At 42.7% G+C, this 27,886-nt stretch overlaps 1 non-coding gene and 1 pseudogene across 1 annotated transcript; both read right to left on the bottom strand.

Moving 5' to 3' along the window:
- Window positions 1-7,058: 7,058 nt before the first annotated feature.
- On the bottom strand, window positions 7,059-15,586 carry LOC100457263 (large ribosomal subunit protein uL23-like; annotated as a pseudogene).
- Window positions 15,587-25,928: 10,342 nt separating this feature from the next.
- Window positions 25,929-26,032, bottom strand: LOC112128855 (U6 spliceosomal RNA). Its single transcript, XR_002911310.1, has one exon. It is a non-coding gene; the product is annotated as a U6 spliceosomal RNA (small nuclear RNA).
- Window positions 26,033-27,886: the final 1,854 nt, after the last annotated feature.

The raw sequence follows: 27,886 nt of genomic DNA, 5'->3' as shown, positions 1-27,886 counted from the left end.
AAACTGGTTTTAAGTTATCGATATATGCTGGTAAGAGGGAAACTTTACTCAAATATTATTTGCGCAGATTCCTTAGTATTTTTCATCCCAGAAAGAACTGTTGTGGCTCTAGTCACAACAGATTTGAATCTTGAAAATTATGCATTGCACCTACCTGAGTGCTCGCTGCATGACTTAGTGCCATCTACCAGTAATATCTGAAACCACAAAATTTTCTTCTGTTTATTGTGCCATTGGGAATTGATAATAGACATTTTTGTTTTTTGTTACATTGGGAATTGATAATAGACATGATTTTTACTGTTCCCCAAAGGAATTATTTTACAAAATAAATAGTTTCCAATATATCAGGATTCTACTTTTCCCCTTGTATTTGTATGATAAAGTTTAATAGTTGCTAGTTCCTGGTGCACAGTGTAAATAATCCGTCCTCTAATCTACTTTGTCCCTTTCATATAAAGATGTAAGATAAAACATAATGTATACATTTTGCACTAAGCCAGAAGCACTCAATCTATATTTGATAAAAAAGTGATATTTACTAATTTGGCTCAAATTATGCAGATCATACATTGACTAATTGGCTCGTGGATATTTAGTCTTCATTTAACTAAGAGAGAGTTTGCATTTTGTGTGCTATTCCAGCAAAGTCTGGTAATCCTTGTGATTAAAGAAACATGATTTATGTTTGCTGTGGAGAAACATGATCATCCTGGCTACTATGAATCACTCTGGAAACATCCCATCTGTTTCCCAATTACTCAGCTCAGATCATTAGATCAAATTCAGTTCAGTTCAACAAACATGAAGCACCTTTCTTGGTCTCAAAAAGCTTTCCATGATATAGGGAAGGCAAGCAAGCACATAAACAAATAATTATGATATAATACAATGTGATAAATACAACCATATATTACTACTAGATTTAGAAGAGGGAGTGCTTAACTTTGGAGTTGAAATGGGCTTGGAGAAGGCCTTCCAGAAGTAATGTTTGAGCTGGGTTGTAAAGGATGATAGAGTTCACCAGAAATCAGTATGAAAGGATTGTCCTAGAGAAAAAAAAAACCGCAGATGCCTTGCAAATGTTTCATTACAGCTGCTGTTGAATGAAGCGTGAGGCACTGTGATGAGAGAAGTGCAGGAGAGGTGGGTATGAGCTAGATCATTGAGGGCCATGGATACCATGTGAAATTGTGTGCTAAGGAGCTGATGCAGGGTTTTAAGCAAAGGAGTGGTATGATCTTTCTGAAATACAAACCTGATTGTTTTATGACCATGATAAGAATATGTGTAAGGAGAAAGAAACTGGAGGTGATTAAGAGACCTAAATCAAGGCAGTGGCAAATACATTTGAGGTAGGTGGATTTGAGAGGTATGTAGGAGAAATGACAGGACTTGATTAATTTCAAAATTAAATGAAAGGATGCAGAGCTTTAATAATTATTTGGAAAATATTGACTATATTTTTAGTACTGTAGACATTTAGGATCATTTAAGCTTCAGAATTGGCTCAGAAAATTTATAAATGTGGAAAGAAAAATATATTAAAAACATTTTTTTTTTTTTTTGAGACGGAGTCTCGCTCTTTCGCCCAGGCCAGACTGCAGTGGCGCTATCTCGGCTTACTGCAAGCTCCACCTCCCGGGTTCATGCTATTCTCCTGCCTCAGCCTCCTGAGTATCTGGGATTACAGGCGCCCGCCACCGCGCCCGGCTAATTTTTTGTATTTTTAGTAGAGACGGGGTTTCACCGTGTTAGCCAAGATGATCTCGATCTCCTGACCTTGTGATCTGCCCACCTCAGCCTCCCAAAGTGCTGGAATTACAGGCGTGAGCCACCGCACCCGGCATTAAAAACATTTTTAATGAAGATAACATTTTGATAGCATGAAATAAATCATTGACTAGGAAAATCATGTGTTGTATCTGAATTTAGATTTGTAGGCCTGCTTTGCAGCAACATGTAACAATTGTTTCAATAGATAAGAAATTTTTAAAACTACCATAGCTATAGCATCTTTGAAATGGAATATCCTATAGTTTAAAAAGTCATGGTTATATCGTCTGTTATTCTATGCTTTTGCTTTTACTGTAAAACTTGTCTGTCCACATATAAGCAATGGCCAAATTCCTCTATCAAATTTTTTTATGCATTTTTAACATCATGGAGATTAATACAGATTCTACAATGAGATGAATACTAAATTTAACTAGCATATTGTCAGCATATCCCCATCTGGTGAAATTTTCAGAAACTTGATTTTTTATTTTTTATTTATTTTTTTTTTTTGAGACGGAGTCTTTCTCTGTCACCGAGGCTGGAGTGCAGTGGCCTGCTCTCGGCTCACTGCAACCTCCATCTCCCATATGCAAGTGATTCTCCTCCCTCAGACTTCCAAGTAGGTGAGATTACAGGCATCCACCACGATGCCCAGCTAATTTTTGTATTTTTAGTAGAGACGGGGTTTCACCACATTGACCAGGCTGGTCTTGAACTCTGACCTCAAGTAATTCACCCACCTTGGCCTCCCAAAGTGCTGAGATTACAGGCACAAGCCACCGCGCCCAGCCCATGTATCAAATATTTCAGAAAGAACTTAATTTAGCAATGTTCTTTTATCATACAATCTGCTCGTTAGAGAAAACCTGGCCTACTCTTTGCTGGTGATAGAAAATGGAATTTTCAGGTCATTTAAAAGATCACTTTCTATTAAAGATGATTTTTAATCCTCACTAGTAAATACAAGCTATTTATAAACACAATGTTTACAACACAATGTTTATAAATACACAATTCCTTTCGCAAGTACCATCCAGAATCAAAGGTTCCTATTTTTTACCTCCTTGTAATTAACCATATTGTTTTTTCATCTTGCTTTTATGATAAATAAGTTCACTTTTCTGAGAGGCCTTGCACTCATCAGGAAGCATTTATTGTCTATTTGTAGAACACTGTCCCGGTCATCCTGAGAAATAAACTTCTCAAGGGCACTTTTATAATCCAGTTGCAGAGACAAAATAGACCTGTAAACTAATAAGTATACAGTGATAAGCAATTGAATAAGCAGTAATGGAATGCAAGAAAAAAAAAAGGATCCAAAAGAGAAAAGATTTTCTAGAAGAGAGTTTTATTTTATTATTTATTTATTTTTTGAAACAGGGTCTTGCTCTATCACTCAGGCCAGAGTGTGGTTGTGCCATCACAGCTCACTGCAACCTAAAACTGGGCTCAAGCGATCCTCCCACTTCAGCCTCCTGAGTAGCTAGGACTATAAGTCCACCACTATGCCTGGCTAATTTTATATTTTATTTTTTTAGAGATGGGGTCTCACTTTGTTGCCCAGGCTGGTCTTGAACTCCTAGGCTCAAGCAATCCTCCTACCTCAGCCTCCCAAAGTGCTGGGATTATAGGCATGAGCCACCGCACCCAGCCTAGAAGTCAGTGTTAAACAGCACTTAGAGGAAATAAATGGCATTTCCCTTCAAATATCGAGTATTTATTTATTTACTTATTTATTTATTGAGACAGAGTCTCACTCTGTCCCCCAGGCTGGAGTGCAGTGGCTACATCTTGGTTCATTGCAAACTCTGTCCCCCAGGTTCAAGCGATTCTCATGCCTCACCGTCCCGAGTAGCTGGGACCGCAGGCGTGCACCGCCACGCCCAGCTGATTTTTGTATTTTTAGTAGAGACAGAGTTTTGCCATGTTGGCCAGGCCGGTCTTGAACTTCTGGCCTCAAGTGGATCCACCCACCTTGGCCTCCCAAAGAGCTGGGATTACAGGCATGAACCACTGAGCCCAGCCTAGAATTGTTATTTGAAATGTTCCAACAGGCTTTCTTCACTAAGAATCTCCTTAATATCAAGAACAAAAAGAGCCTTTTTATCACCACTTCCATTAAATCATTTGGGAGAAGGCCTAGGGCCAAAGTAAAAACCAGTTGGGAGCTCTGTGTTCCACATGGGTATTGTTATGGAGGCATGAGTTTCTACAGGCCTTCCTAACATTTTTCCAAAGATCCTTTGGCCATCTGGTAAAGACTATGAACTCCTCTTCAGAGTAATGTTTTTGAATAATATACATTTTTTACATTAACGTATAAAACTTGTGATACCACAATACGTATGTTTCTTTAACAAATTACATAATATTTAGTGGCAGTCTGATAACTACCATTAATATGTAGATGAACGTAAATAATACTTGGAGTTACTCTGCAACAACATAACATGACATGAATATGTCAGAGATTTCTTTTTTTCTTTTTGTGTTTGAGATAGGATCTTGCCTTTCACCCAGGCTGGAGTGCAGTGGCATAATCACAGCTCACTGCAGCCTCCACCTCCTGGGCTCAAGTGATCTTGCCACCTCAGCCTCCCGAGTAGCTAGGACTACAGGTGTGTGCTACCATGCCTAGCTACTTTTTATCTTTATTTTATTTTATTTATTTTGGTAGAGATGGGGTTTCACTATGTTGCCCAGGCTGATGTTGAACTCCTGGGCTCAAGCAATTCACCCACCTCAGCCTCCCAAAGTGCTAGGATTACAGGTGTGAGCCACTGCACCTGGCCTGTGTCAGGGATTTCTATCCCTGAGGGAACCATAGGTACTACTGATAGCTGTGGCTTATTGCCTATACACATAATTTAAGGAAAGCTAGGTTTTGGTCAGTAGATAATTAAAATAAAGATGGAATTTTTGTGGGGTTTTTTGTTTGTTGTCTGTTTGAGACAGGGTCTCATTCTGTCACCCAGGCTGGAGTGCGGTGCCATGCCTGGCTAATTTTTTAAATTATGTGTAGAGACAGGGGTCTCACTGTTGCCCAGGCTTGTCTCAAACTGCTGGGCTTCAGCAATCCTTCTGCCTTGGCTTCCTAAAGCGTTGGGATTACAGGCATGAGCCACCACGCCCAGCAAGATGGAGTTTTTGATGTAATTATTTCCATGGATCCCTTGGTGGTCCAGAGACCCCAGGTTAAGAAACTCTGTGGCTTAGCAATTACCTGAGAAGCCCCAGAAAGTAAAAGACTGAGTGGATAGAGCTCAGGACCTCTCAAATCCATTTCAGTTTTTAAAAAATTGCTTTTATTTCATTTTATATATAGAATTCCATATATGATTTTATTCAGAATAAAAATGATTTCTGGAGCTAAATAATGTATAATTTTGAAAACAATCATAGGCCAGGATCAGTGGCTCACACCTGTAATCCCAACACTTTGGGAGGCTGAGGTGGGAGGATCACATAAGCCCAGGAGTTCAACACCAACCTGGGCAACATAATGAGTCCCTGTCTCCACAAAAACTAAAAAATTAGCCAATGCGGTCACATGCACCTGTAGTCCCAGCCACTTGGAAGGCTGAGGTGGGAGGATCACTTGGGCCCAGGAGTCAGAGGCTGCAGCAAGCTAGGAGTGCATCACTATTCTCCAGCGTTGGTGACAGAGTGAGACCCCTTCTCTTAAAAAATAAGTAAGCACTTTTTAAATAGATATATGGAAAAAAAAAAAACTGATTCTCTGCTTATCTTGAAAAAAAAAAAAGCACCTTTACACTGATTTCTTTTGTCTTAAGCACATTAGTGTACCATCAAGTTTATAACCCTGGAAATAGAGATTGGAAATCAGTAGTATATAGTTAAAACCGTGGAGCATCAATAAGACACCCAGCAAAAATTTGTGAGTATCGTAGAAGAAGAGAAACAGTCCAAGAGTGGGCAAAGGAAGAGAAGCCTAGAAAAAGGAAAGAATTGTCAAAGAGGTAGGAGGAGAACATACCTTCTGTGATATTACAAAGCAGAGGGTGCCAAATGCTGCAAAGATGTCACATATAATGGGGACAAAAAAATAATACACTGAATTTGGCCCTACGAAGGTCAGTGACCTTTCCTGTGGTATTTTCAGCAGGTGAAGGGCAGATACCAGATTGCAGTGGCTTGAAGACTGAATAAGAGATGAAGCAGAACAGTGTGGTAGAGATCAGTGCTTTTCAAATGTCTATGATGAAGCACATCTTTAATTTTCAATCTGTCATAGATTGACAACAGGGTCCTACTGTTCATGACTAGTATGCAGCTTGCACCAGATGCAATGCATCCCTAGAGCTGGGCAACAACCAAATTGGTTTATAGTCTGTTCAACCTGACAAGTCCACCGGTTCCAGGTTTGGATGTCATGGCCATGTCAAATGGCTGTAAAAGTTTCTAAATGCTTATTGTCAACTCTGTACAGTAGGAGAGATTTTATTTTAAGAAGTTTATCTGTTGGGTTTTTTTGTTTTGTTTTGAGACAGAGTCTTGCTCTGTCACCCAGGCTGGAGTGCAGTGGTGCAATCTCGGCTCACTGCAACCTCTGCCTCCCGGGTTGAAGCGATTCTCCTGCCTCAGCCTCCTGGGTAGCTGGGATTACAGGCACGTGCCACCACACCCGGCTAATTTTGTATTTTTAGTAGAGACAGAGTTTCTCCACGTTGGTCAGGCTGGTCTCGAACTCCCGACCTCAGGTGATCCACCCGCCTCGGCCTCCCGAAGAGTTTTTGTATTTTTAGTAGAGATGGGGTTTCACCATGTTGGCCAAGCTGGTCTCAAACTCCTGACCTCAGGCGATCCACCCACCTCGGCCTCCCAAAGTGCTGGGATTGAAGGCATGAGCTACTGTGCCCAGCTTTGAAATGGTGTTTCACCATGTTGGAAGGCTGGTCTTGAACTCCTGACCTCAAGTGATCCTCCCACCTTGGCCTCCCAAAGTGCTGGGATTACAGGCATGAGCCACCACGCCAGGTGGCTTTCTCTGAGTATCTCCTAATGTTCTTCATGCTTTGCATTCTTTTCAATCCTTAATTTGGATCTCCAGCACCTAAAATAGTTTTTGGTACATAGAAGGCATTGAAATTAAAAGGTTTTTGAAGAAATGAATGAACTTTCATGTGAACAGTGGAGGAAGACGTCCTGTGTTTCTAGATTTTACAGTAGAAAATCCTGCCTTACTTAGCCTCTTTATTTTGCCTCTAGGCAGAGATTTCTCAGGGAGAAATCATCTGGGAGGCCCATCATCTTTTCACAGTCTTTGAGTGCATTAAAGTGTTCCCTCTGTTTTCAAAAAAAAATTTTTTTTATGGTGAAAAGATATACATATATTTAGAACTAGCCAGCTGGACTCAATTTAGACGATACCAATTTTTTAGCAATATCCAAAACATCTTAATCAGGAGCCAGTCAAACATGCCTTCTTCGTTCCATCAGGCCGAATCAGGGTGTTGACCTTGGCCGCATCAATGTCACAGAGCTTCTTCACAGCCTGTTTGATCTGCTGTTTGTTGGCTTTAACATCCACCGTGAACACAAGTGTGGTGTTGTCTTCTATCTTCTTCAAGGCAGACTCAGTGGTCCGCAGAAACTTGATGGCATAACCGTCAAGCTTGTTTCTCCTGGGGGCGCTATTCCGAGGATATTTGGGTGGCCTCCAGAGTCGCAGTGTCCTGGGCCTCCGGAACGTGGGTGACGTGCGGGTCTTCTTTTTTTGTGTGGATGTGGACACCTTTCAACACTGCCGTCTTCGCCTTTAAAGCCTTCGCTTTGGCTTCGGCTTTAAGAGGGGCAGGCGCTTCCTTTTACGCTTTTGGCGCCATCTTGTGAAAAGGGTCCTGTTTTCAAAAATTATATCACTGACCTTTGCTCAATAGGAACTGTACTTTGAGGTTTTTCTTTCAAAATTGGTAATGGATTTGCCTCTGGGTTTACCTTCCTTTCCCTCTTCCAGGGCATACATTAACAAAGGACTATCAGGTTTGGGACCATGCCATTGAAACGGGAAAAGTTCCCTTGTCCCCCCTTGCAGGGCGTGCAGTGGGGGTGTGGCTCGCTTCTTCAGTGCTCCGATGCTCAAACTTCTAGAGGAGCATACAGACGGGCAGGCTGTGGGGCTCCGACCCCACAGCGGTGTCTAGCGGTGAATATTTACAGCTCCTGAAGCCGCAGTGGGCGTGTGTTACAGGATGCTCTTTTAGTTTTGCTATCTCTAGGCAGCTTGTGTTAACCAGCTCAGTTAGACCCTCTACCTTGTCGCAAGGACAGAGGACTTTCTGTATCGCAGGTTCTTGCCTTGGTGTACCGGAAGAATCCGATCACAAGTGGGCTTGGAGAATGAGTGCAATGTTTTATTGAGTGGAAGTAGCTCTCAGCAGATGGGGGAGCCAGAAGGAGATGGTTTTCCCCTGGAGTCGGGCGCGCTCTCCTTCGACGACCCCAGCCAAACTCCACGTTATTCTGCTGGTCAGTGGCCAGCCTGCATGCTGGTGCCTATCGGCACGTTCCTCTAGACGTCCGGCTGCCTGTGTATTCCTCCACCCAGGTGCTCCTTTCCAGGTCCAGCTGCTTCAGTCTCAGCCTTGCTAGGGTCTCGGGTTTTTATAGGCACAGAATGAGGGCGTGGCAGGCCCAGGTGGTCTTAGGAAATGCAACATTTGGGCAGGAAATGCCTGTCCTCAGCTAGGTCCCTGGGGGTGGAGCCCAAGCCAGGGACCACGCCCTCCTCGCCGCAGCATTTCCCTTCCCTTCTTCTGTGTCATTTAAAGGGACCAAGCTCTTCCCTTCCCAGCACTCTCCTTCCATATCACCATAACCACAGAAGAAAGAGAATTTACCTCCAAAGAGCTCAAACCTTAATATTTTAGCGTAAAATATTTTAGCGTGAAAGAACTTTAGTGGTTCATAAATCTCTTCACTTTCTTCTTTCTCTAACTGGACTGATTTTCAAACATCCCTCTTCTTTTCTCATCTAAAGCATTGCCCCTAGCCCAAGCAGTGGAACGCAAATCTGTCCCCGGAAAAAATGAGAATGGTGACGTAAAATGTGAGCAATGGCTGGACGTGGTGGCTCATGCCTGCAATCCTAGCACTTTGGGAGGCTGAAGCAGTGGATCGCTTGAGCTCAAGAGTTCGAAATCAGCCTGGGCAACATGGTGAAACTCCATCTCTACAATAAATACGAAAATTGGGGCAACAGAGTGAGACTCTGTCTCAAGTAAATACATACATACATACATACATACGTACGTACATACAATGTGGGCAACATGATCAGGAGTCAAAGAAAAGTGGACAATTTCAGTCACTGATTGGGAAAACATTTGTTGAATATTTAGTATGTACCAAACACGGCACTGACTCCCAAGTGTGTAGTTTCCCTCCAGGGACACATAAAACTCAAATCCAGTCAGATGTGCCAGGATTGGTTTCTTCGTTTAAGTGTTCAGAGGGACTTTTTCAACCAAAGCAACTGGAAAACTTTTTGCAGCGTGTACCACTTCCATAGCTAAAGCACATCCTATAGTAGGTTTTTAACCTTAAACAGACATTGTTTAACAGGTTTAAAGAAGAAGCAGGAAAACAGGAAAATCCCAGCGGGGGGTGTGTGTGTGGTTTGGGAAAGGGGTGGTGGAAGGTGATTAAATGCTAACTTTCATACTTTTTGGAAATAAGTGGTGGTTGAATTTATGGCTTAATCAATTAGGGTTATTCTGGCTTTTTTGCCCTGTTCTGGGGTAAGGAACACCTCAACCTTTACTCTGCATCTGGTCCTTAGCATAAAGTACTTACTCTGGACTGGGCGCGGTGGCTCACGCCTGTAATCCCAGCACTTTGGGAGGTCGAGGCGGGCAGATCACGAGGTCAGGAGTTCGAGACCAGCCTGGCCAACATGGCGAAACCCCATCTCTACTAAAAATACAAAAAATAGCCGGGCATGGTGGCGGCGCATGCCCATAATCCCAGCTACTCTGGAGGCTAAGGCAGGAGAATCTCTTAAACCTGGGAGGCAGAGGTTGCAGTGAGCTGAGATCACGCCACTGCACTCCAGCCTGGGTGACAGAGCGAGATTCTGTCTCAAAAAAAAAAAAAGAAAAGAAAAGAAAAATGTATTGCCACATTAGAGGTGATGACTGTTGAAGTGTGTGGTGTGCATGTATTTGTCCATTCATTTAAAAACAATTTGGTGAATACATTCTCTATGTAGCATCCTCAACTGCCCTAAAAGAGCTTTCGGAGAAGAAACGAAATGCAGATGGTCACAATTTAACCATGGTTTGACTAAACGATTTTTCAACTTTTACGATAGTGAAAGTGACATGCATTCAGAACCCTTCTAGATTTATGATGGTATTGCATCCAGATAAATCCATCATATATTGAAAGTTTTTGAGTTACGATATTTTCAATTTACGATGGGTTTATCCGAACATAACACCATCGTAAATGGAGGAGCATCTGTATATGTCAATGGCCATAACACAAAGAGGAAAGTGTTTGTGCTGCACTTTAGATAAGGATGCTATATGTTTTTGATGGTATAGTATTAATTCCATTAACTTGACTGTAAATAGCTCAAGGCCATTTAGAAATACCACATGAATAGAGGGAAAGTCCACTTCATTTACTTTTCACAAAGACAAATTGGGATCTTATTGATCCCCCTTGTAGCAAATGATCAAGCTAGAGAAATTGGGAGAATATTAAATAAATATCACTTTGGCATAAAAGGCTATGTCACATTAAAAGTGTATTTTTGTAGCATATTGATTTCTCACATGCAGTTACTTAATTCTTAGAGCACCTTCTATGAAGGCTTTTTATACCACAAAAGACATGTCTACACCGGCAGGTAAAATTACATGATAGAAAAGCCTGGCTTTTGCAGTCAGATGTGTTATTAGAATGCTTGCTCCTGCTTGGCCGGGTGCGGTGGCTCACGCCTGTAATTCCAGCACTTTGGGAGGCCGAGACGGGTGGATCATGAGGTCAGGAGATCGAGACCATTCTGGCTAACACGGTGAAACCCCGTCTCTACTAAAAATACAAAAAAATTAGCTGGGAGTGGTGGCAGGCGCCTGTAGTCCCAGCTGCTAGGGAGGCTGAGGCAGGAGAATGGCGTGAACCCAGGAGGTGGAGCTTGCAGTGAGCCGAGGTCGCACCACTGCACTCTAGCCTGGGCAACAGAGAGAGACTCTGCCTCAAAAAAAAAAAGAATGCTTGCTCCTGCTTTATACTAGGTGCATGACCTTGGACAAAGTGTCAACTTTTCTGGGTGCCAGAGTCCTCATCTGAAAACAGAAATAGTACTACCTCTAGGGTTGTTGGATAATCAATAATAGCTTTTTAAAAAATTGACACATTGGCTGAGTGCCGTGGCTTACACCTGTAATCCCAGCAATTCAAGAGGCGGACTCTAGAGGATCACTTGATCCCAGGAGTTGGAGACCAGCCTGGGGAACATACAGAGACCCCGTCTCTACAAAAAGTTAAAAAGTTAGCTGGGGATGGTGGCGTGCACCTGTAGTCCAAGCTACTTGGAGAGGCTGAGGTGAGAGGATTGCTTGAGGCCAGGAGGTTGAGGCTGTAGTGAGCTGAGATGGTGCCACTGTTTTTTTTGTTTTTTGTGGGTTTTTTTTTTTAATCAACTTTTTTTTGTTGTTTTTTGTTTTGTTTTTTGTTTTTTGTTTTTTGAGATGGATTGTCGCTCTGTTGCCCAAGCTGGAGTGCAGTGACATGATCTCGGCTCATTGCAACCTCCGCCTCTCGGGTTCAAGCAATTCCCCATGCCTCAGCCTCCCAAGTAGCTGGGACTACAGGTGTGCCCCACCATGCCCGGCTAATTTTAGTATTTTTAGTAGAGATGGGGTTTCACCATGTTGGCCAGGCTGGTTTCAAACTCTTGACCTCAGGTGATCCACCCACCTCAGCTCCCAAAGTGCTGGGATTACAGGCATGAGCCACTGCACCCAGCCCGTTGTCTCTTTTAAATGTTAAAAAATAAATACGGCCGGGCGTGGTGGTGCAATTACACCTGTAATCCCAGCACTTTGGGAGGCCGAGGAGGGTGGATCACGAGGTCAGGAGTTCAAGACCAGTCTGGCCAACATAGTGAAACCCTGTCTCTACTAAAAATACAAAAAATTAGCCGGGTGTGGTGGTGTGCGCCTGTAATCCCAGCTACTCGGGAGGCTGAGGCAGGAAAATCACTTGAACCCAGGAGGCAGAGGTTGCAGTGAGCCGAAACCACTCCATTTATTTTGAGACTCTGTCTCAAAATAAATAAATACATAAATACATAAACAATGCTGTTATGAATCTTTGTGTACAAGTTTGTGTGTGTGGTTGTACGTTTTCATTTTTCTTAAAAATATATGTACCTATCTGTCATATGCTAGTAATATGATAATTATGTTTAACTTTTTTTTGAAGAGACAGGGTCTTGCTCTGTCACCCAGACTGGAGTACAGAGGTACAATCATAGCTCCCTGCAGCTTCCAACTCCTAGGCTCAAGCGAGTTTCCCACCTTGACCTCCCCAAGTGCTGGGATTACAGGTGTGAGCCACCGTGCCTGGCCTGTTTAACTGTTTGAGGACATTATTTTTATTATGAAAATTTTCAAAAGCTGAAAGAATGGTACAGAGTACCTGTATCTCTCCATTTAAAGTCAATAATTATTGACATTTTTTCAGATTCACATCCCCATTTCTCTGTCTGATTTCATTTTTTAGAGCCAGCACTCTTAACTACTAAATTACATTTGTCCCTAATTAAATGAGTGAACATAGGTAAAATAGTATAATCCTTGGCCAATAATGGCTACTCAATAATATAAATTCCCTCCTCTCCTCCCTTCCTCAATACTTAGAAATATAGGATCTGGAGCTGCAAGCTCTACATCAAGATAAGAGAAGTGAAAACTGAATTAGATTCATGAACCTCACTGTCTGCTGTGTTCCTGGACCAAGGTCAGTGGAACTAGGAAAGTGGCCATCCAAACTGTGATGATTCAGGGGTTCAGTTGCTGGTTGATTTTACTACGGTGAGATAATTAGGAAGGGCAAAATATATTCTATGAATAGTTAAATTAGCAGGGGGAAAAAAAGAGTCCAAACCATCACAACTGTTTTTTATTTCAAGGTAGCAGGAACTTCAGCTCACACATATGCAAACAAACCTATTCTAACGCAAAATTTAAAGTCTCACGTGCTAATGCAGACTTTTTCACATTCCTCCCACTGAGTGCCTGGACATAAGGAAGGAACTGTATAAGTGAACTGACCAGTGCTGAAGTTTTACCAAAACACCAACAGAAAGGGTCAGTTTCTTTCTGGACAGTGATATTGAGCAGGTGAAAAGTATGGCAGCTCATTACTCTACTTTTCACTGATTTTTGAAAATAATCAACCATAACTTTAGATCCTTGGGGTCCCCAGAACAACTTTCACTCCCGTGAAATCCACACGCTTACAAGAAGCTGTTGGGCTTAGTGGAATTTTTATGAATTCCAAACCTGCCAATCATAATTTTCAGGCATCAGGCCTTTAGCAGCCACTTCTTATCCAGAGATATTCCTGTAGCAGAGGTTTTCTCCCCATTGCTGAGATAAATCTACCGAGATTATGAATACTTTTGGTCTTGCAAACACCCAGTTGTGCTGCCTGAGTCCTACTAGATCCAGACCAGACATTCTGAACCCTGGCTGTGCATCAGAAAGAGACCACTATCACTTCTAGCAAAATTAACAATGTCTTAATCTAATCTAATACCTAATCTATATTCAAATTTTCCCGATTGTCTCCATAATGTCATTTTATAGCTTGTATGTTCAAACTAGAGTCCAGCAAAGTCCACACAGTTTGTTTTTTATTCTTAAGTCTCTTATAATCTAGAACAATCTGAAATACCCCCAGCCCCCCGACTTTTTCTTAATGCCATTGACTTGATGAAGAAACTAAGTCAGTTTGTCCTGTAGAATGTCCTACCTTCTGGATTTGCCTGATGGTTTCCTTGTGATGGCCTGCCCCTGTTCCTCTATTTCTTGTATTTCCTATAAGCTGGTAGTTAGATCTAAACGGTTGCTTAGATTCAGGTTACACAATTTTGGTAAGAAATTTTGTAGGTTATGCTGTGTCCTTCTTACTGAATCACATCAGGTGCACAAAATATCTGGTTGCTCCACTGATAGTGAGGCCAAGATTGATCAGTGCAGTCAAATGGTCACAGTCTGATCTCTCCCATTGCAAAGTTGTGTTTCCCCCTTTGACCAGTAAACTAACCTGTGGACTGCCCTTTGGTCCTTTTATTTACCACCACCATGTGCCGTGCTTACAACCTGGAAGATTAAAGGGAAAACTAACTAAATAAATAATTATCTTTTCTTTTCTGGTTTGAATCAGTAGATTGAAATCATACAATGTTCTCTGATCGACTGGAGTGAAATTAGAATAATAGAATGAAATTTAGGAAATTCACAAATATTTGGAAATTAACTCCTACCTTTTTTTTTTTAGATGGAATTTCGCTCTTGTTGACCAGGCTGGAGTGCAATTGCGCAATCTCAGCTCACCACAACCTCCGCCTCCTGGGTCCAAGAGATTCTCCTGCCTCAGCCTCCCGAGTAGCTGGGACTACAGCCTCCCACCACCACACCCGGCTAATTTCTGTATTTTTAGTAGAGACCAGGTTTCACCATGTTGGCCAGGCTGGCCTCGAACTCCTGACCTCAGGTGATCCACCTGCCTCGGCCTCCCAAAGTGCTGGGATTACAGGCATGAGCCTCCGCACCTGGCCTAACTCCTACATTTCTAATTTTTAATTAAACCAAGATTGAGACCAGGCACAGTGGCTCACACCTATAATCCCAGCACTTTGGGAGGCCAAGGTGGGTGGATCACCTGAGGTCAGGAGTTCAAGACCAGCCTGACCAACATGGCAAAACTCCGTCTCTACTAAAAATACAAAAATTAGCCCAGTATGGTGGCACATGCCTGTAGTCTTAGCTACTCAGGAGGCTGAGGCAGGAGAATCACTTGAACTTGGGAGGCGGAGGTTGCAATGACCCAAGATTGCACCACTCCAGCCTGGGGGACAGAGCAAGACTCCATTTCAAAACAAACAGACAAACAAACAAGATTTTAAAAACTGCACGAGGCATGGTGGCTCACACCTGTAATCCCAGTACTTTGGGATTGAGGCTAGGAATTCGAGACCAGCCTTGAGACCAGGAGTTCGAGACCAGCCTCACCAACATGGCGAAACCCTGTCTCTACTAAAAATACTAAAAATTAGCCAGGCGTGTTAGCACTTGCCTGTAATCCCAGCTACTTGAGAGGCTGAGGCATGGGAATCACTTGAACTCAGTAGGCAGAGGTTGCAGTAAGTGGAGATTGCACCACTGCACTCCAGCCTGGGCAATAGAGCAAGACTGTCTAAAAAAAAAAAAAAATTTTCTAACCCAGCTTCATGATTGGACCCCCTCCTCCAAACTTGCTTCTCTGCCAGTATTCCTGATGCAGAGGCTGTCTCTAGTCCTGCAAGCCAGAAACCAGTTAGCATCCTGCCACCTCCTTCTTCCTCAGTCTCACCCTTCCTTAGCCAATTGATCACCAGTCCTCACAATTTTATCCTCTAGCATATCTCAGACTTTTTACTTTTTTCATCCCCCTGGTCCAGGCTGCTGTCATCTTTCACCAGGGCTGTTATGGTTCTTATAGTCTTGCCCACCTCCTGCTTGTTCTCCACACTGTAGGTAGAGAAATATTTCCGAAGCTCAGAGTTCATCCTGTTTACAATCCTTCAATTGCTTTGTGTTTTAGCATAAAGATCAAGATCTTCAATGAGGTCTGCAGGGGCTAATCCGGAACTCCCTCTGCCTCCCAGCTCCTATACCCACTTGCTTTCTGGGCTACAGCTGCTATAGCAACACTGACTGTTCCTCAAATGCCTTGTGTTGTTTCCTGGCACAAGACCTTTGCACTCACTGTTCCCACTGCTGCCAATGCTATTATGCAGCCTCTTTGCTCAGCTAACTCCTACATTTCACTCAGATCTCAAGCCCAGGATCATTTTCTCTGAGAGATTGTCCATAATCCCTCAGACCAGGACAGGTCTCTCCAGTGGTGTGTGCTGTCAGCATCATGTGCCTTCCCTTCTAATCACAGTGTGGATTAATTTTTTTGTGATCGGTGGATTAATGCTTATCTCTCCCACTAGATTGCTCATCCACTGAAGGATGCGACTGTGCCTCTTTTGCTCACCACTCTCCCAGTGCCTAGCACCTCAGCTGGCATGTAGTAGGAGCACTCTGTCTCTCTCTCTCTATATATATATATGTAAAATATATATGTTATTTAAATGTTATGTTAAATGTTAAGTTTAAAAAACATGATGAAGGGTGGGGCGTGGTGGCTCATGCCTGTAATCTCAGCATTTTGGGAGGCCAAAACGGGCAGATCACTTGAGGTCAGGAGTTCCAGACCAGCCTGGCCAACATGGTGAAACCCCATCTCTACTAAAAATACAAAAATTAGCTGGGTGTGGTGGCGGGCACCTGTAATCCCAGCTACTTGGGAGGCTGAGGCAGGAGAATCACTTGAACCCAAGAGGCAGAGGTTGCAGTGAGCCAAGGTCATGCCACTACCCTCCAGCCTGGGCAACAGAGCAAGAATCTATCTTGCAAGAAAGAAAGAAAGAGAGAGAGAGAGAGAGGAAGACAGAGAGAGAGAGAGAGGGAGACAGAGAGAGAGAGAAAGAAAGAAAGAAAGAAAGAAAGAAAGAAAGAAAGAAAGAAAGAAAGAAAGAAGAAAGAAAGAAAAAGAAAGAAAGAAAGAAAGGAAGGAAGGAAGGAAGAAAGAGAAAGAAAGAAGGAAGAATGTGGAATAAAATTCTTATTTATATATCATTTCCACATATTTTTAAGAAGCAGGATTATTCAGTGTTGTCTTGTTTCCTGCTTTTGACTGAACATTATATGCGAAAATGTATATCATATATAGGCAAAAGATATATGTGCAGAGAAAAAGGTTGAACGACAATGTTACTGGTGATTGCTTTTCATAGATAGGATTTCAGAGGTATTTTATTTCTTCTTCAGACTTTCCGTATTTTCCAAATATTTTTACAATGAATACATATGTTTTTATAATTAGGAGACAGCTGTGATTAAGAACTTACACTTTGGTGTTGGCCAGATTTGAGTTCCAGTCTTGGCTCTACCTCAGCTGTGTATTAGCTGACTGACCTGGACAAGTTACTTAACCTCCTCTAAGGCTCAGAAGAATACCTAACCACAAAGTTATTGCAAGAAGCAAATGACACAATACATACAAATTACTTAGCACAATTTCTGGCATATCATTAGTAGTAGCTCTTGTTATAGATTTTGATCTGATAAAAAAAAATGTTAACTTTTAGGCAACTCTGGGCTCACTGCCTATGGGTTAGCCCTGCTCCACAAGGAGCAGCCACTCTAAAAAAATAAATAAATCAAAATTAAAACAAATAAATAGGCTGGGTGCAGTGGCTCATGCCTGTAATCCCAGCACTTTGGGAGGCCAAGGCGGGCAGATCACTTGAGGTCAGGCGTTCCAGACCAGCCTGGCCAACATGGTGAAATCCCATCTCTACTAAAAATACAAAAATCAGCTGGGCTTGGTGGCGGGCACCTGTAATCCCAGTTACTCGGGAGGCTGAGGCAGGAGAATTGCTTGAACCCAGGAGGCAGAGATTGCAATGAGCCGAGATTGCGCCACTGCACTCCAGCCTGGGCAACAGAGTGAGATTCCATCTCAAAAAATAATAATAATAAATTAAATAAATAAATAAGTGAAACAAATAAATAAATGTATTACTTTAAATTTTTAAAATGCCTTTCCTTGGAAAAGAAAAAAAATGAAAATAAAGTTCATATCTAGTTTCAATTATATTTTCAAAAAAAAAAAAAAAACCAGCCAGGCACGGTGGCTCACGCCTATAATCCCAGCACTTTGGGAGGCTGAGGCTGGTGGATCACCTGAGGTCAGGAGCTCAAGTCCAGCCTGACCAATATGGTGAAACCCCGTCTCTACTAAAAATACAAAAATTAGCCAGGTGTGGTGGTGGGCACCTGTAGTCCCAGCTACTTGGGAGGCTGAGGCAGGAGAATGGTGTGAACCCAGGAGGCAGAGCTTGCAGTGAGCTGAGATAGCGCCACTGCACTCCAGCCTGGGCGACAGAGCGAGACTCCACCTCAAAAAAGAAAAAAGAAAAAATACCCAGATTGTTGAAAGTACTGGACCTGGAGGACCAACTGTAGGAAGCAAGGTAATTGAAATTTAGGAAATTAATTCCTGAGTCACTTTCTAAAAATAAACCCAAACAACAACCACAACAAACACCTAACATTGCCAGCCTAGAGAGAGGTGAGAAAGCAAACACTGAATGGATTCGTACCCTGAAGTGCAGCAGCAGTAGCAGTGCCCCTCACAAATCTTTAATACAGTGATAGTGAGCAGCAAACAACATAGCCAAACTGATTTGACTTGTGTCAAAAATACAGTGGGCAGCAGTGGGATCTGGACAACCCTCTAGTTGATGAACACAGGCTTAGAGGGCCTCAGCTTCTCCATAGCAAATGGGCAAATTTGTTCTGAAATCCAGTTGATAACTTTGTGAATTATCTGGGATTGACATGTCGTGTTCCAGTTAGGACGTGTGGAGTGAGATAGACCAGCTTTGTTGCTGTATTTGTTAGGTTTTCTCTGGTGGAAAGACTCCATTGGAATCCCAGCTCCACCACCTTACCAGCTTTGTGGCTTTGGCTGAAAGCCACTCCTGGACTTTGTTTTCTCATTTGTAGATGGGGATGATAATTCCTCCCTCACCAGGAGGCTGAGCAGTTGGAATGTGATAACATACGTGAAAGTCTAGACCAGAGCCTGACAACTGGCAGGACTGACATGTTACTCCCCACCTCGTAGGATGACCCAACCCAAGAGATAGAAGCAACTGAACTGTGTCTGTACCTGAGCAGTTACGGCAGTGAGAGTCTCAGCCAGCTTCCTCTGTGGGGCCTGTACCCTGCAAACAGGGTTCTGTGCAAGTCGTGGAGGCTTCAGAGAGGGGATAGAGTCAGCCTCTGCCTTCAGGAAGCAACATCACTCACCAGCCCTTTCACCCACTAGACTGTTAATGGAGGTTTTAAATAGAAAATGATGTGATCTTCTTTCTTGAATGATTATGCTGCTAAAGTTTTTAAATATAAACTTAAACTATGATACCCCCTACATACACACACACAGTCCTTATGTCAGAGTGGTGACTGTCCACCTGTCACAGATTTTTCACAACTTTTTATTTTGAAAAATTTCAAAGATAGAAAAGTTGCAAGTAGTACAATGAACACCATATGTCACCAGATGTTCACGCAGATTTATCAATTAAATTTTACTGCATTTATGTTCTGTTTTTTAAAAATCATTTGCTGAACCATTTAAGAGTTAACTATAGACACTGTGACACTTCATCCAAAAATACTTCAGCGTGTATCTCCTAAGAATAAAAATATTCATCCTATGTAACTATAAAATAAGTATCTCGGCCGGGCGCCGTGGCTTACGCCTGTAATCTCAGCACTCTGGGAGGCCGAGGTGGGTGGATCGCCTGAGGTCAGGAGTTCGAGGCTAGCCTGACCAACATGGAGAAACCCCGTCTCTACTAAAAATACAAAAAAAATCAGCCGGATGTGGTGGTGCACGCCTGTAATCCCAGCTACTCAGGAGGCAGAGGCAGGAGAATCACTTGAACCCAGGAGGTGGAGGTTGTGATGAGCCAAGATCATGCCATTGCACTCCAGCCTGGGCAACAAGAGTGAAACTCCATCTCAAAAAAATAAATAAATAAATAAAAATTTAAAAAATAAGTATCTCACTCAGGAAATTTTACATTAATACAATAGTAGTATTGAAAATACAGTCCATATTCAGAATTTCCCAGTTATTCCAATAATACCCTTTGTAGGTTTTTAAAATACAGGATCCAGAAGAAAAAAGGAAAAAAAAATCACACGTTTCACTTAATTGTCGTGTCTTATCCAGTCGATTTCTGAAATTCAGCCCTTTCGTTTTTGGAGCTAGAGCTGTTGTTTTCCCATTAATTTTATCCACTTCAGTGGGTCTCATAACTAAATGCAAGCCCCAGTAATTTTACATCTTCACTTTTGATCCATGTACTTAAAGAAAAAAAAGTGACTTCTATTGAATATAATCCAACCATTTCTCAGTTCTTAGCTTTAAACAATATTTGAATAGAATTGTAATGTTAACAGCATGCGCGCAATGACAGATCTGGGCAGGGAAGGTGGGGGCATTCAGCTAAGGGCACATTCAACTCACAGTAATGACCAAATATTCAGGTTACAAGCTGTGGTTGGAGATGAGACCTGAATCTCTCCCTAGGTAAGGTAAAGAAGGATCTACGAAGGGTGAGAGGAGAAGCCGCAAATGGGTAACTTTTCCCAGAGGAGAGAATATTTTGCGAGAAGAACCCGTCTGAATGTTGGGAGACTTCTAGGCCAGAAGAGAAGCAGCAGGGTATGCTGGAGACCCAGAGAAACCAGGGGAGTGGGGTGTCCTTGGAGGTGAGGAAGGAATGGGGTGCACAGATAATGAGAAACAGACAATGAATTTCATCCCTGAGCTGCTTATGGTTTTTAATTCAAGATGTGAATTAGGTCAGGTGCCGTGGCTCACACCTGTAATCCCAACACTTTGGGAGGCTGAGGCAGGTGTATCACGTGAGGTCAGGAGTTCAAGACCAGCCTGGCCAACATGAAACCCTGTGGCATATGCCTGTAATCTCAGCTACTTGGGAGGCTCACTTGGAGAACTGCTTGAACCCAGGAGATGGAGGTTTCAATGAGCCAGTGAGCCAAGATTGTGCCATTGCACTCCAGCCTGGGCAACAAGAGCGAAACTCTGACTCAAAAAAAAAAAAAAAAGAATGTGAATTAATTCCAAGACCAGGCCAGGAGGAGGGGGCATTGGGGCCCAGAGCTATGCCAGCTGGAGTCAGATCAGATAACCTTCCGGAGAGGCAGGGTGTAGGCCAGGCCAGAAGCTCAAAGCCCCAGACCTTAGATCTCCTAAGGCAAGACTCATTTAGGTAAGCAAACAGGAGTAGGCACTGGGAACTGTGGAAAGGGAGAAACCCAAGCATAATCGTCAGGAAGAGAAGTTGCCGAGGAGCACATGAAGGGACAAACTGGAGGACAAAAGCCAGTTCGGTTGGGATGACCAGGGAACAAATGGAAAGAATCTGTGTCCTTGACAACATTGAACCACTGAGTTAACCAACTGCAAAACCGCCCCACTGCTGTACTACTTCTTGTTATATAAAATAATAAATTTCTGGATCGTTAAAAAAAAAAAGAGGCAAACTAAATCAATAAATTAAGAAACTCCCTAAAAAGCACAGTTTTAAAAAAAACTCTTAAGAGCCAAGAAAATGAAGTAAAACTATCAAATAGGTGAACATAACGTAGTTACAAAAATTATAGCAGATCCACTCAAACTGTTAAGTAGATCTTAACATATAATTAGATTTAAATGTTTAAAAGGAATAAAGTTGTCAGTGAATGATTTTTAAAAGATCAGAGAGAAAAACAGAAAGGCAGGCAAAAGGAAAATCTGGCCGGGCACAGTGGCTCACGCCCGTAATCCCAACACTTTGCGAGGCCAAGGTGGGTGGATCATCTGAGGTTAGGAGTTCGAAACCAGCCTGGCCAACATGGTGAAACCCTGTCTCTACTAAAAACACAAAAATTAGCCTGGTGTGGTGGCAGGTGTCTGTACTACCAGCTACTTGGGAGGCTGACACAGGAGAATCACTTGAACCCGGAGGCAGAGGTTGCAGTGAGCTCAGATCTTGCCACTGCACTCCAGCCTGGGCAACAGAGCAAGACTCTGTCTCAAAAAAGAGAAAATTTATATAACTCTCAGTTTCTTTGTTTTTTTTTTTTCTTTGAGACAGAGTCTCGCTCTGTTGCCCAGGCTGAAGTGCAGTGGTGCAATCTCAGCTCACTGCAAGCCCCGCCTCGCAGGTTCATGCCATTCTCCTGCCTCAGCCTCCCGAGTAGCTGGGACTACAAGCGTGCGCCACCATGCCCAGCTAATTTTTTGTATTTTTAGAAACGGGATTTCACTGTATTAGCCAGGATGGTCTCGATCTCCTGACCTTGTGATCCGCCCGCCTCGGCCTCCCAAAATGCTGGGATTACAGGTGTGAGCCACTGCGCCCGGCCAACTCTCAGTTTCTTAAGACACATGAATATATATGTGTGTGTGTGTATATATATACATATATACACACACACACATATATACACACATATATATATACACACGCATATATATACACACATATATATATCCCCACAGTCATGTATTACTTAACCATGAAGAATACATTCTGAGAAAAGCATCGTTAGGCAATTTCATCATTGTGTGAGCATCATCAAATGTACTTACCACAAACCTAGATGATATGGCTACTACACACCTAGGCTATATGGTGCTGCTTATTGCTCCTAGGCTACATACCTGTACACCAAGTTACTGTACTGAATACTGTAGGCAGTGGTAACACAATGGTACTTGTGTATCTAAACATATCTAAAAACAAAAAAAGTGCAGTAAAAATATGGTGTTATAATCTTTTTATCTATTTATTTAGTTTTGAGACACAGTCTCACTCTGTTGCCCAGGCTGGAGTGCAGCGGCGTGATCTCGACTCACTGCAACCTCTGCCTCCCAGGTTCAAGTGATTCTCCTGCCTCAGCCTCCCGAGTAGCTAGAATTATAGGCGTCTGCCATCACACCAAGCTAATTTTTGTATTTTTAGTAGAGACGGGGTTTCACCATGTTGGCCAAGCTGGTCTTGAACTTCTGACCTCAGGTGATCTGCTCACCTTGGCCTCCCAAAGTGCTGGGGTTACAGGCCTGAGGCACCACGCCCGGCCTATGGTGTTATAATCTTATGGGACCACTGTTGTATATGTGGTTTGTGGTTCACTGAGATGTTGTTATATGGTGCATGCCACTATACACACACACACACACACATTTGTGCACACACATGCACATACACATGCACACACATGCGCACACACATGCACATATATGTCTAAGTATATAGCTCTATATATGTATATATACATATATGGGCATATGTGTGTATATATGTGTGTGTGTATGTATAGTATACACAATTTGCCCCGTGAAGGAGGCACTGATGAATACGGAGGCATTCCTGATTATTCAGGTGGTGTGAGCAAGGGAAAGTAGAGTACTAACTGCTGATGGTTGAAAAGAGGTTTGAGGTGCTCTTGCCAACTAACAAGAGAATTTTTGCCCGAATAACTAGAATGAGTAGAGCATTCACAATCCATGGTATTAATATGGTTTGAAGGCAGTGTGAGTATGTCATAGCAGAGGGGGACGTAGCATGCAGTCTCTATTGTCTTGTGTCTCTGTGGTAAACTCTTCTCAGTAGATACCGAATAGTCAGGGTGAGATTATTAACCCCTTCTTCATCTCTGAGAAATTAACCCCACAGCACTCCAGTTTACCGGTACAAACCTTACTGTAGAGTTGTCTACTGGACTGTGAATAAATTCATCGGGTTCTAATTTGCAAGTCGAACTCTAAAATTTTCAATCTTCTTGCCTTCAATTTATTTTGAAAACAGTCTGTGCCCGAGTTATGACAAAGGAAGGGAGAATTATATTTTCACCCTCAAATTAATGGAATAACTGTTTAAATGAAACACCCATATTCCACTTAGAGACTGTAGTATTGACTACTTTCCTATTCTTACGCCTTCTAATTCTTAAGTGGGGGCAGTGGGGCCTTTAACAGCTGCACATTTCCAACACAGTCCTCCCTAAATGGTGTCAAATGACTGGGAATGAAGTTTTGGTAACTCTGGATGATTTATGCAGCCACTTAGTCATCGTTGTTCCATCAGGGGAAACAATGAGAGGCTTTTGTTTGTGTTTCTGTGTGTAGGGTGTGAGGGACAAAGAGAAGCAAATATTCATATAATGAAACTTTGGTCCTCTTTTTTTCCTCTCAACAGAGGTCTTTATATTCAAATTACTATAAATATAACATAAAAATAGAATATATACTGCATTGTGGCTCTTTCTACATTGTTTACATGTATTTGCCTAGAAAGCTGCTTTTTTTCCTTCTCTCTCGTTCTTTTTTTTTTTTCTTTTTGAGACAGTCTCTCTCGCTCTGTTGCCCAGGCTGGAGTAGTGGCATGATCTCGGCTCACTGCAACCTCCGCCTCCCGGGTTCAAGAAATTCTCCTGCTTCAGCCTCCTGAGTAGCTGGGATTATAGGCGTGCGCCACCATGCCCGGCTATTTTTGGATTTTTAATAGAGACGGGGTTTCACCATGTTGGTCAGGCTGGTCTTGAACTCCTGACCTTGTGATCCACCCGCCTCGGCCTTCCAAAGTGCTGGGATTATAGGCGTGAGCCACCGCGCCTGGCCCCTTCTCTTGTTTTTCAAAAAAAAAGTAATGCATGAATGCATTCTAATCATAAAATAATCAAACATTATGGAAGTACGCAGAATAAAAAACCAGTCTCCCTTCATTGCCCTCACCCAACCTCCACCCCCACCATCCAGCCCCTACAAAAAAGATCCTTTTAAAAAAAAAAAAGAAAAACCTCCATTGCCCTGGTTTTGGGCAGTTTCATAAGAACAGAAGACATATTGCAAGCAACAGGAAAATTCTAAAATATGGAAAATCAGAAATCACTGCAAATGGACCCCACTGTGAAGTATACCCCGGCAAATGCCAGGGAAAATTGTGGCAGTGTTTGAATGCAGGTCGAGGTAGCTCCTCTGAAGAAAAGGCACGTGGAGCCAAAAACATCTGGGTTTGCTTCTTTCTACCTCTGCCACTAGCTAGCTGAGTATCCTCGGGCAACTTTAGTTTCGCTAGCCATAAGGTAGACATAGTCACAGAGGCATGAAATGAGATTGTGTGTGCTGAACACCTGCCGAAAGCCTGAATACTAGGATACTAGGTCTTCAGCAAATATTAGCTTTCCTCCAACCTCCGGAAGAACTTTGCTGCATCTGAGGCACCTAACAGTTTATTCCTGGTAAACTTCTAGTTATTTCTCGATGTTTGTGGGGAAATGATAATCCTATTTTGTACACTGGTTATAAAAGGTGAAAGAGAGCATGGTTTGCTGTCCTGCCAGGCTGCTCAGAGCATGTCAGTGTTTTGCAGGGTTAATTAAAGGCTGATGTGAAAATAGGTCTCCATTATATTTGAGTTCAGGCAATGAATGTGGATTCAGACAAGAGTGCTGAGGATTAAGAAATCCTGGTAGGCCAGATGTGGTGGCTCATGCCTGTAATCCCACACTTTGGGAAGCCAAGATAGGTGGATCGCTTGAGCCCAGGAGTTCAAGACCAGCCTGGGTAACATAGGGAAACCACCACCGTCCCTGTCGCTACAAAAAATTAAAAAAAAAAATTAGCCAGGTGTGCTAGGGTGCACCTGTATTCCCAGCTACTCAGGAGGCTGAGGTGGGAGTATTTATTGAGGCTGCAGTGAGCTATTATTGTACACTGCACTCCAGCCTGGGTAACAGAGCAAGGCCCTGTCTCAAAAATAAAAATAAGTAAATAATAAAAGAAATCCTGGCCAGGCACAGTGGCTCATGCCTGTAATCCCAGCACTTTGGGAGGCTGAGGTGGGCAGACCACCTGAGGTCAGGAGTTCGAGACCAGCCTGGCCAACATGGTGAAACCCTGTCTCTACTAAAAATACAAAAATTAGCCAGGTGTGGTGGCTCGCACCTATAGTCCCAGCTATTCGGGAGGCTGAGGAAGGAGAATCGCTTGAATTTGGGAGGCAGAGGCTGCAGTGAGCCGAGATCACACCACTGTACTCCAGCCTGGGCAACACAGGGAAACTCCGTCTCAAAAAAAAAAAAAAAAGAAATCCTGATAATCATGGGTATATTATCTCCTGGAAACCTGTATCACTAGGTGACTCATTAAAAGAACAAATTTAATAATGGGGAACACTGATACAAGAACATTGGATTCTCATTATTATTTTAAATATGGAACATTTCACAAATGTGCATATCAGCCTGGGCAGGGTCAATGCTAATCTCTGTATTGTTCCAATTGTTAATATACATGCTGTTGAAGTGAGCATAGATTATTGCTTTTAATAGACTATTTTCTTTTCTTTTTCTTTTTATTTTTTTCTGAGGCAGAGTTTCACTCTGTCACCCAGGCTGGCATGCAGTGGCATGATCTTGGCTTGCTGCAACCTCTGCCTCCCGGGCTCAAGTGATCTTCCAGCCTCACCATCCTGAGTGGCTGGGACTACAGGCACAAGACACCATGCTTGGCTAATTTTTGTATATTTTTTTGGTAGAGACAGGGTTTTGCCATGTTACCCAGGCTGGTCTCTAACTCCTGAGCTCAAAGCAAATCTGCCTGCCTTATCCTCCCAAAGTGCTGGGATTACAGGTGTGAGCTACCATTAATAGACTATTGTCTAGAGCATTTCTAGGGTCATAGCAATATTAAGTTGAAAGTACAGAGATGGCCAGGCACGGTGTCTCATGCCTAGATGGGTAGATCACTTGAGGTCAGGAGTTTGAGACCAGTCTGGCCAACACAGTGAAACCACATCCCTACTAAAATACAAAAATTAGCCAGCTGTGGTGGTTCACGCCTGTAATCCCAGCTACTCAAGAGGCTGAGGCAGGAGAATCACTTGAACCCAGGAAGCAGAGGTTGCAGTGAGCCGAGATTGTGCCATTGCACTCCAGCCTGGACAACAAAACGAGACCCTGTCACAAAAAAAAAAAAAAAAAAAAAGTACAGAGATAACCCATATACTCCTTTCCTAGACATACATGCAGAGCCTTCCCCACTATCAACATCTGCACCAAAGTAGTACCTTTGTTACAATTGGTGAACCTATATTTACACATCATTATCACCCAAAGTTCATAGTTTACATTAGGATTTAGGCCAGGTGCAGTGGCTCATGCCTGCAATTCCAGCACTTTGGGAGGCTGATGGCGGTGGATCACCTGAGGTCAGGAGTTTGAGACCAGCCTGGCCAACATGGTGAAACCCATCTCTACTTAAAAAAAAAAAATACAAAAATTAGCCCAGTATGGTGGCAGGTGCCTGTAATCCCAGCTGCTTGGGAGGCTAAGAGATAATAGGTATGTGGTCCTATCTCATTGTTGTTTTAATTTGAGTATCCCTAGGAGAATCACTTGAACCTGGGAGGTGGAGGTTGCAGTGAGCCAAGATCGCACCACTACACTCCAGGTAGGGTGACAGAGCAAGACTCTGTCTCAAAAAAAAAAAAAAAAAAAAAAAAAAGATTAACTCTTAGTTTTGTACATTCTATAGGTTTTAACAAATGTGTAATGACATGTATTCATCATTATAGTATCATACAGTGTAGTTTCACTGCCCTAAAAACCCTCTATGCTCCGACTATTCATCCCTCATTTTTCCCCAACCCCTGTATTTCTGGTTTTTCCTTTTGTCTTTTTAATTTTTTTTAAGTTTTTATTTATTTTTAATATTGAAACATTTTCGGCCAGACGCAGTGGCTCAAGCCTGTAATCCCAACATTTTGGGAGGCTGAGATTGGTGGATTACCTGAGGTCAGGAGTTTAAGACCAGCCTGACCAACATGGTGAAACCCCATCTCTACTAAGAATACAAAATTAGAAAAATTAGCCAGGCATGATCTCGGGCACTTGTAATCCCAGCTACTTGGGAGTCTGAGGCAAGAGAATCCCTTGAACCCAGGAGGTGGAGGTTGCAGTGAGCTGAGACTGTGCCATTGCACTCCAGCCCGGGCAACAAAAGTGAAACTCCATCTGAAAAAAAAAAATTTCTTTCTTTCTTTTTTTTTTTTTTAGAGACAGTCTCACCAGGTTGCCCAGGCTGATCTCAAACTCCTGGGCCTAAGTGATTCTCCTGCCTCAGCCTACCAAGTAGCTGAGATTACAGGCACACACACACACCATTA

Source organism: Pongo abelii, chromosome 15, assembly GCF_028885655.2.
Source record: "Pongo abelii isolate AG06213 chromosome 15, NHGRI_mPonAbe1-v2.0_pri, whole genome shotgun sequence".
NCBI lineage: Eukaryota > Metazoa > Chordata > Mammalia > Primates > Hominidae > Pongo > Pongo abelii.
This window is presented reverse-complemented; position numbering and strand designations above follow the sequence as displayed.